Genomic DNA, 10,455 nt, shown 5'->3' with positions numbered 1-10,455 from the left:
TCTGGAGCGTTGTCTACTGGTAATCTAGATAAAGCATCTACATTACCCATCTTCCATGCTGGACGGTATTCTATATCATAGTTGTACGCGGCTAATGTAATTGCCCAACGTTGTAGCCTTGCAGCTACCAACGTAGGTAAACTTGCTTTTGGACCCATTATTGCTAATAAAGGTTTATGATCTGTAACAAGTGTGAATGTTTTCCTACCATAAAGATACATATGAAATTTCTTAACTCCATACACTAATGCTAAACCTTCTTTTTCTATCTGAGAGTAATTCCTTTCTGCCTTGTTCAATACTCTAGAAGTGAATGCAATTGGTTTTTTCTGTTCCATCTGGCATTACATGAGATAATACTGCACATAAACCTATGTTTGATGCATCTCATACTAATTTAACAGGTAAATCCATTTGATAATGTACTAGGAATGTAGGTGATGTTATTTCCTGTTTGATTCTTTCAAAAGATTCTTGACACTCTTTTGTCCACTTCCATTCTACATCCTTATTCAACAAATTATACAATAGATGCGCAATTGTAGACAAATTCTGAATGAAATTCCCATAAAATGTTACCAAACCTAAAAATGATTGTAATTCCTTAAAATTTTCTGGCACTTTTGTTGACTGTACAGCTTTAATCTTCTCTTTAGTTTTGTGTACCTTTGCCATTAATTACAAAACCTAAGTATTCCACTGAATCAACTTCTAAAATACATTTGCTCTTATTTACTCTGATATTATGTTCCTTTAACTTCTTCAGAACTGTTTGCAATCTTTCTCTATGTTCTCTTGTGTCTTTTCCACCAGTTAAAATATCATCTTTAAAAATCAATACTCCTTGCATTCCTGAAAAAGTCTTATCCATAGTTTGTTGCCATATAGCTGGACTACTTGCAACTCCATAAGGTAATCTCTTAGGTCTAAACAAACCTAAGGATGTATTTACTGTACATAATTCTTGAGGACTTTCATCCATGGGAAGCTGTTGAAATGCTTGCCTTGAATCTAACTTAGAAAAAACACTGCATCCTGACATAGTTGTAAACATGTCTTTCGGATTTGGTAATGGATGTTGACCTACTTGCAGTTGCGGATTCAACGTTACTTTGTAATCTCCACATAACCTAACCTGTCCATTTTCCTTCACAATAGGTACTAATGGAGTAGCCCAATCTGAATATGTAACCTTTTCCCATGAACCTTCATCTTATAATCTGATTTCTTTTTCAACTGCACTTTTCAATTCATATGATACTGGTCTGGGAGCACAAAATCTAGGAGCACTGTCAGGTTTCAAAAATAAAATTGCCTTTGCATTCTTTACTGTACCTACTTTATCTTCAAATACGTCTTGAAACTCTGATATGATATTATCCACACACATTTAATTTTTGTGTTCATCCTGTCTACCTGTAACCTTCAAAATACTAGGCCAATCTAAACCTAGCAAAGTTTGTCCTTTACCTTTTACTACTGTTAATGGCATTCTCTCTAATTTCTGTTCTGTGTACTTTACTTTTACGTTCGAAGCACCTATTACCTGAATATCAAAACCATTATAACCTTTCAAAACTCTATTAGTACCTTCTAATGACAAATTAGGAATGCACTTAGCCGTCTTCTCAGACATAATTGATACATTGGCTGCTGTGTCAACTTGCATCAAAATTGGTTTACCATTTATGATTACTTCTACCATGATATGTTTATTTACTTTTTTGTTAACGGAATTAATGCGAAACGCAAAATCAGTCTCTGACCTAGCCTGATTATCATGAACATTTTCCGCATTATTCTCTCGACCAATAGTATCAACTGTAGCACTTATTTTCTTTGCATACTGTTTAGGGAATCTACAAGCAGTTGAAAAATTACCCATCTTTCTACAATTCTGGCATGTTTGTCCAATAGCAGGGCATTTCTTTGCTTCGTATGCAAGATGATCAGTTTTACCACACCTATAACACTTGGGTTTTTTTCTGTTGTTTCTGTGTATAGGCCTGACTCTGATATTTATGAACATTAGTGTTAGGCACTTTTCTATGACTAGACTTTGACATATTCCTTCTCTGATTCTCATTGTTTTTCCACTTAGAACATACTGTACTAATTTTAGAATTTTTCATTCTATTGTTTGTAGAACTACCTATTATGTTATTTTACCTATTTGATGTTTCTAAAGCTCTGCCTGCTATCAATACCTTTTCTAATGTTAAATCTTTGTCTTGCAATAATTTCTTTCTTAGTTCTTGTGATGTGCAATGTGCAATAACTTGATCTATGATAAAATTTTCTAACTCTAGAAATTCACATGAAACAGCTAAATTCTTTATTCTAGTCACAAATGCATCTAAACTTTCATTTTCTTTCTGATTTGCCTGTGCTGTAAATTGATACCTTTCAAAAAATTTATTGACCTGAGGAGCAAAATATGTGGTAACAGCCTTAATTGCAACTTCACTTGTGTCATCTGTAGACTGCAATGTCTTAAACACTTCCCGAACTTCTCTACCTGCTGTATGAAGTAATAATGCCTTCTTTTGGGCATCCTTCATATTCCCCAATGTTTCTAAATAAATCTTAAATTCCTCACACCACTGTTGCCATCGTGTTGTAACAGAATTGGGTTCAGCTGTGATGCTAAATCGTTCAGGATGTTCAATGTCAAGAGGGCTTTTGAATGCTCTCCTCAATACCTAGAATAGGTTAAGTTACTGTTCTATTCCTACCTTTATTGTATCCTACCTAACCTTAAAATACACTTTACTTTTTTTGTTAGCTTGTGCTTGATGAAATCCCTCCGGTCTGCTGCTTGGGAAATCTTCATTGGGCTTTTTTCTTCTGCTCCTGGCCGCTGATCTACATGGGCTCCAATGTTTTTTTTGCTCCTGGCCGCTGATCTACAAAGGCTCCAATGTTTCTTCTGCGTGTATTCGTCCTCCTGGTCGTCGCCAGTGTAGCATTGGTTGTAGGATGTCTAATGAATTCAGCATATTACTCACCTGAATGAGTGAAGAATTATTAGTAATTATTCATGAACTGATCCCATTCTCGTCGCCAGTGTAGCATTGGTTGTAGGATGTCTAATGAATTCAGCATATTACTCACCTGAAATGAGTGAAGAATTATTAGTAATTATTCATGAACTGATCCCATCCAATGTTGCCGGTTTTTGTCAGTGGGATTTAATGATACGTTGGTATTCTTGAAAATACATTGAATGAACTTCTTGTGATTCCATTGCTTTGACTCTGTCAACAACTAACTCCCAGAGTCCCAAGTGAGAGCATCGAGATTCGAGCCGCTCATAAACAATCTGACAAAGCAAAACACTGCTAACCAATAAAAAAGCATCGATTTGAGTCTTTTGAGAGCGATGATCGCTCTCAAAAGACTCAAATCATACTCCAGTACAAAACAATAAAGAATCACATCCTATCTCTGAGGTAATTGATGAAGACTTGGATCCAGATATCAAAATAAATCATTTCAACTATATACATTCGTGAACATGTTTTATCCACGCAATATGATGCAATGTTGTGCAATATACTTAACATTTGAGGTAATACAGTACATTATTACAATAATACATAACAATTAGAATGAATCAATTTCCTCTTTGTACATGATCAATTAATGATTTGGTTTCTATCTAATATGAACAAACATCTTACACTTCTTTATGTTGTTCAATACATTTTTCAACAACTTTGCATGTTTGACCGAGACAAAATCTTTCACACGAATTACTGGGAATATGATATATACAGCCTATGGCATTGTCTTGGAATTCTTCAAGAGAGCTGTTTCCTTGTGTTGGAATTTCTCTCTGATACCTAACGTATCAGAGAGAAATTCCAACACGACATCAGTGAGTTCTTGGATAAATAACAATAAACGTTTAAACTGACTAGCCTTGAGGAACTGTTAATCTGTACATTATTCATATAGCCAATCAAGTCTACATTGCTTCTTATCTTTGACTGACATGCTGCCAACTAAAGGATTAAGGATACTAACTAAAGATTTAGATAACTTGTACGATGTGGAACCCAGAGAACTAATAAAATAATATCTTTCTAATGAAGAAGTTTAGTTTGGAACCCAATGGCTATCGCACAAATACACTTAATCAATTAATATTCATACTGGCGTATAATATATTTTTTTGTTTTAAAACAAAGTGGCTTGTAAAGACGAAAATCAAGTAAAAATCAGAACATCGGTTGGTGAATTAATCACCAACCCCCTCCCCCAAAAATTCTATTTTCACTCGTGCAAAATTGTAAAAGAACCTTCAGCTGCCACTTTGTGTCCATTTACTTGAAAAATATGTATGTAGTCCACACTCTTTAAAAAAGGAAGTATTCAGATCACGTAACAGAAGTCGAAAGTAGTGCTGATATCATTATAGCCATCTTTAATCGAAATTCTGTATACTATGTCTAGTTTTACTTTAAAGTAAATAATAGATACCTAACTGGCTGTCAGAAAATATCTATTTTCAAGGTATGTGTACTGTACAGGAATTTAAACTGAGTTTTTGTTTTTTGAAAAGCCGAAAGCAATCTTATAAAAATGGTAATTGACAAAGGCTCTTGAACAAAAGTTTGAAAAATTTTAGAATTAAAACGAAAAACGTTTTAAGGTTAGGAAATCGACTCAAAATCACCAGTTTTTTAGATGACTTTTGCATTAAAAGTAATTTTACCACTTTATTTATATCAAATTTGATACTTGTTTTAATTCCCCTCCATATGGATCAACAGCTAGCTCGATATCCCAGTTAACTCCAATTGGCTGGATTAATCCACTCTACCCCCTTGATTCCTCATCTTTCTCTGATCTTTTCTATTTTTAAAAGTACTTCTTGAATACAAAAGCCACCTATCTCATAGCTTAGGTTAAAAGGTGCATAGCAGACTAACCTATGCTTTTTAAAATTATTCAATAATCTTCCCTGAGTTTGATCCCATTTATTTAGATAACTTGAATGCTGAAAATAAGATATACATATACAAATTTTCATGGATATGGTTTAACATTTAACATGAGTTTGATGAGAAAAAAATGTGGTAACAGATGAGAAGACGTATGACAAATGGGCAAGTTTAAGGACTGGAGTGGTATTGCAAAATTCAAGGATAGAATCATGCACCCATCAGTGTGTACTTGTAAGTATAGGAGGTTATGAGGTAAAATAAAATGAGCAAGTGGTTATTGAGGAAATTAGAAGTATATTGCATACGATATTCTATACATGAAAAGATGAAAAGAGGGCAACTAATGAAAGTACCGGGTGACACTGTACTAGATTTTTTTCTTTTTTTTGGGGGGGGGGGGGAACACAATGTTATTATTTAGTGAATAGTGAAGAGAGATATGTTAAAGATCAAATGATAATTGAAATATAAGCTACTAAATGGACATGGGCTGTCATAACCTTGAGTTATTATTTAAGATCCATTAATGCAGATGGTAGGCATTGATAACGCTTGAAGATGCAATAGAGGAAAGTGTTATATGTGCTTGGAGAATTGGTTGATGAGCGTGTAAGCATGGTAATTAGGATAGTGAAGCCTGGAAAGGGAGCGAGAGGAATGTAGAAATAACTGGTGTGAAAAGTAACAGGGGTGTTCAATGCGCAACTGATGAATCTTATGCGTTAACGTACATATGTGTAAATGTAAAAATTCTTTGCACGATTTTTTTTTCTGGATTTGAGAAGTAAATTAGGAATAGGGAAAGAGCATTTCTTTTGGAAAAATAGCAAACTCAATTTCCATAGCATACAAACAACTATATTTCAGCACCCCCCATGTACATTCCAATAATGTTCAAATTAAGTGAAATCTAATATATATATATATATATATATATATATATATATATATATATATATATATATATATATATGTATATATATATATATATATATATATATATATATATATTGAAAGCTAGGCTATAACCCTAGCTTGAAAAGGAAGATGCCATAAGCCCAAGGTCTCCAACAGGGAAGAATAACCCAGCGAGGAGAAGAAACAAGGAAATAAATAAAATACAAGAGAAGAATAAACAATCAAAATGACATATTTCAAGAACAATAACAACATTAAATTAGCTCCTGCACATAAAAACTATAAAAAGGTGAAAAAAAAATAAAAGAAAATAAGAGGAAGAGAAATAAGAAATAAGAAATAAGAAATATATATATGTATATATATGTATATATATATATATATGTATATGTATATATGTATATATATTTGTATGTTTGTGTATGTTTTGCTTATGTATTTATATAGATAAGGCTACCGCATTGACATATAAATAAACTGTACTGAAAGTAAAAAAAGAAGAAAACAAGAATATACCCACCACTAGAAATGACCCTTTTTAGCAGGTGTCTAACGAGCTTGGGGACTCCTCCTACTCAACACCTGAGTCAAGCCCAGGTAGCGGGTAAGGGAGTGTCATTGTTCTCTAAATCTCTATATGTATGTTCGTACTTTTGCTTTCCCTATAAATTGTAAGAAACCTCTCTCAATAAATCAGTCCTCTGAGGAAGTATCACGAAACTAGTCAGGACTTAAGTGTATATTCCGTATTTTCATTTTCCCTGTGGTTCTTCTGCATATGTATATATATATATATATATATATATATATATATGTATATATATATATATATATATATATATATATATATACAGTATATATATATATACATATATATATATATATATATATGTATATATATGTATATATATATATACTGTATATATATATATATATATATATATATATATATATATATATATATATATATATATATATATATATATTTATATATATATATATATATATATATATATATATATATATATATACTGTATATATATATATATATATATATATATATATATATATATATATATATATATATATATGTATATATATACATATATATATATGTATATATATATGTATATATATACATATATATATATATATATATGTATATATATACATATATATATATATATATATATATATATATATATATATATTTGTGTGTGTGTATGTGTGGGTCTGAAGTAATGAAAATTACAAAGTTGAGCATGCTATATATTCAGTATTGGTAATGAAGTTTAAAGAAAGGCCATGGATGACTGGAGAGAGTATTTAGACATGAAAGCAGATGAGGCTGAAAAAGCTATGAATTCAGAGAAGGGATATGGTGTAAGATGAAGAAAAACAACGCTGGATGGAACACTTAAGGGAGGTCATGAATATGAGATATGAAGGAAATAATGTGACTGATGAACCTGAAGCTGGGGAAGACCTTGATGCGCCAATGATTGAATTCAGTGCGTTTGATGTCGAAGCTATCTCCCCCCCCCCCCCCCACAAAAAAAAAAAAAAATATACAGAGTTGGAAAGTCCCTGGATACCATGGAATAACTGCTGAGATGAGATTGGTAATAAATGAAGTGACCTCCAGAATACTTACTAAATATTTTTTATAATGTAGCATAAAGAGGCAAAACCTCATGAAGGGGATCTAGGAGTGTATGTGAAAATGCCCCCCCCCCCCTCCCCCCCCCCCCCAAAAAAAAAAAAAAAAAAAATTCCGAGTGAATGCAATAATTACAGAGGTATCACGCTTACGTCAGTTGTCATGAAAATATATGGTATGCTCATTATAAAAAGACGAGAGAAAGATTGATGAAAAGCTGAGAGATGAACAAGCGGTATTTAGAAAAGGTAAACGTTTTACTAACCAAATTTTCATTTTAAGACATGTAGTACAGCAATGTGTAGACTATAGAAATCCACTTTTGATGGCAATTGTGGACTGTGAAAAAGGCCTTTGATAATGGCCACCGGCCAATTTTGTGGAGAGTCCTGCGTTATTATGGAGTTCCTGTTGAATATGCAAATTTGATTATGTCTATTCTTGATCATATCAAGTGCATAGTAAATGTTAGTGAAGTCTTATCAAATGAATTTCTAGTTAACAATTGAGTGCTTGAGTGCTTCAAGGGAATGTGTCATCACCTATGTTGTTCATCCTCATTGATTTCATAATGTATAGAAAAGTTGGGGATGGTGGGTATTGGATTGGATTGGCAACAGTAAATTAACTGACCTCGAGCATGCTGATGACGCTGTCTTTATTAGCAGAGCACCAAAGAACCTGCTAAGCTTGCTTACTAGAATCAATGAAACATCACACATAAATTAAAATTTAATTTCCTGGCCTATATAATGTAAAGAAACCTCTTTCAATAAATTAGTCCTCTGAAGAAGTATCTCGAAACTAGTAAGGACTTAAATCCTATATTTCACATTTTCATTTAACCCTTTTGCATCTGAGCATCCCATTTCCTTGCGTTTTACGCATATCTATGTGTGTATATATAATCATAAATATATATATATATATATATATATATATATATATATATATATATATATATATATACATATATATATATATATATATATATATATATATATATATATATATATATATATATAATATATATATATATATATATATATATATATATATATATATATATAAGCAATGGGATTTCATTCGATGAGTTATTATTGGTCGTGTACCGAGCAGAAAAATCGTGGCCGGAAATGCCTAGGGGTGGCAACAAAGAGGGGAGGAACTGATAATAGTCCTTAGTACTAAGTCATGTGAAACAATAGAGAGAGAGAGAGAGAGAGAGAGAGAGAGAGAGAGAGAGAGAGAGAGAGAGAGAGAGAGAGAGAGAGAGAGGGGATGAACTATTTATTTTCTATTTCATATGAACATTGAAATATCGAAGTCTCTCTCTCTCCCTCTCTCTCTCTCTCTCTCTCTCTCTCTCTCTCTCTCTCTCTCTCTCTCTCTCTGTTTTCTACCTTCGTTTATAGTATTATTTTTATTCATAGTTTCTCTTTCTCTAAGAACTCTAATGCCATCAACCAATGCAAATGGTTTTACTCGTCACGGTTTGATTGCTTTTGCCATTCATTCCATAAACTCAAGTCAATCAAATTCTCAGTCTGTCCTCCAGAGAATTGCAAATTTTTAGTTCCACCGATTCCTATCCTCTGTTCACTATTCTTCTCAATATTATTCTAAATTTTGTGTCAAGTTTATTTTAATCTAATAATCATACATTGTTCCCGTCTTGGATTCATTATTTTCAACCCCAGAAATGCTTAGCTAGTAGTTCTTCAATAACATCAGTCCAATTAGAAATTAAAATCTATGGGGCGGAATTTTACGAATTTTCGGGCTTACGGAAAATACTGCTGCCGATACACTTAAGAACCCAGAGATTGTGGGTATATGTGATTATGTATCAACAACTGTCACCTGTAAAAAGAAAAGAAATAAACATAAAACATAGATTTATGCCGTCGCCATTCACCTAACTTCCTGACTTTGCTTGTGGTTGCAATAGAAACTTGGACTTAATGAATGATTCTAGAATTGAATTAATTAGTGGGAATTGGAAAATACTACAGTGAGTGAATGGAGGTGACACATGCGACCAGTTTAAACGTTTAGAGGCCTGTCACGAATGGCAGAGGCAAGGGACAGAGATATTGCCCCTGCAAGCAGGATTACAAAGTTGAGATGCTGTACTGAATTTATGGAAGTGTACTCCATTAAAACCATTGTCTACTATGGTGTGTGTAAGTGCTACAAATGAATAAATAAGGATAGTGCCATCACTTAACTTGGTATGCTGTAGAATATCTGAGATGAAAGTTCGAGTACAAATCCACAGAAGATAACAAAATTGGTAGGGGAAGGGAATGGATGATCTTAAATCTAAAATTATTATTATTATTATTATTATTATTATTATTATTATTATTATTATTATTATTATTATTATTATTACTTGCTAGGCTACAGCCCTAGTTGGAAAAGCAGGATGCCATAAGGTTGAGGGCTACAACAGGGAAAATAATCCAGTAAGGAAAGGAAATAGAGAAACTAAAAGAGAAGTAATTAATAATGGATATATAATATTCTAAGAACAGTAACAACGTTAACAAAAATATTTCCTATATAACCTATAAAAAAAAAAGAGCAGGAGAAATAAGATGAAATAGTGTGCCCGAATGTACCCGCAAGCAAGAGAACTCTACCTAAAGGTAGTAAAAGAATATGGTACAGAGCTATAACACTATTTAAGGCCAGAGAACAATGGTTTGATTTTGAAGTATCCTTCTCCTAGAAGAGATGCTTACCATAGCTAAAGAGTCACTTCTACCTGTACCAGGAGGAAAGTAGCCACTGAACAATTACATTGCAATAGTTAGACCCTTGAGCGAAGAGGAATTGTTTGGTAATCTCAGTGTTGTCAGGTGTATGATGACAGAGGAGAATATGTAAAAAATAGGCCAGAATATTCGGTGTATGTTC

The sequence above is a fragment of the Palaemon carinicauda genome, chromosome 24 (assembly GCF_036898095.1).
Source record: "Palaemon carinicauda isolate YSFRI2023 chromosome 24, ASM3689809v2, whole genome shotgun sequence".
Lineage (NCBI taxonomy): Eukaryota > Metazoa > Arthropoda > Malacostraca > Decapoda > Palaemonidae > Palaemon > Palaemon carinicauda.
The sequence above is the reverse complement of the archived record's forward strand: the minus strand, read 5'-3'. Positions refer to the sequence as shown.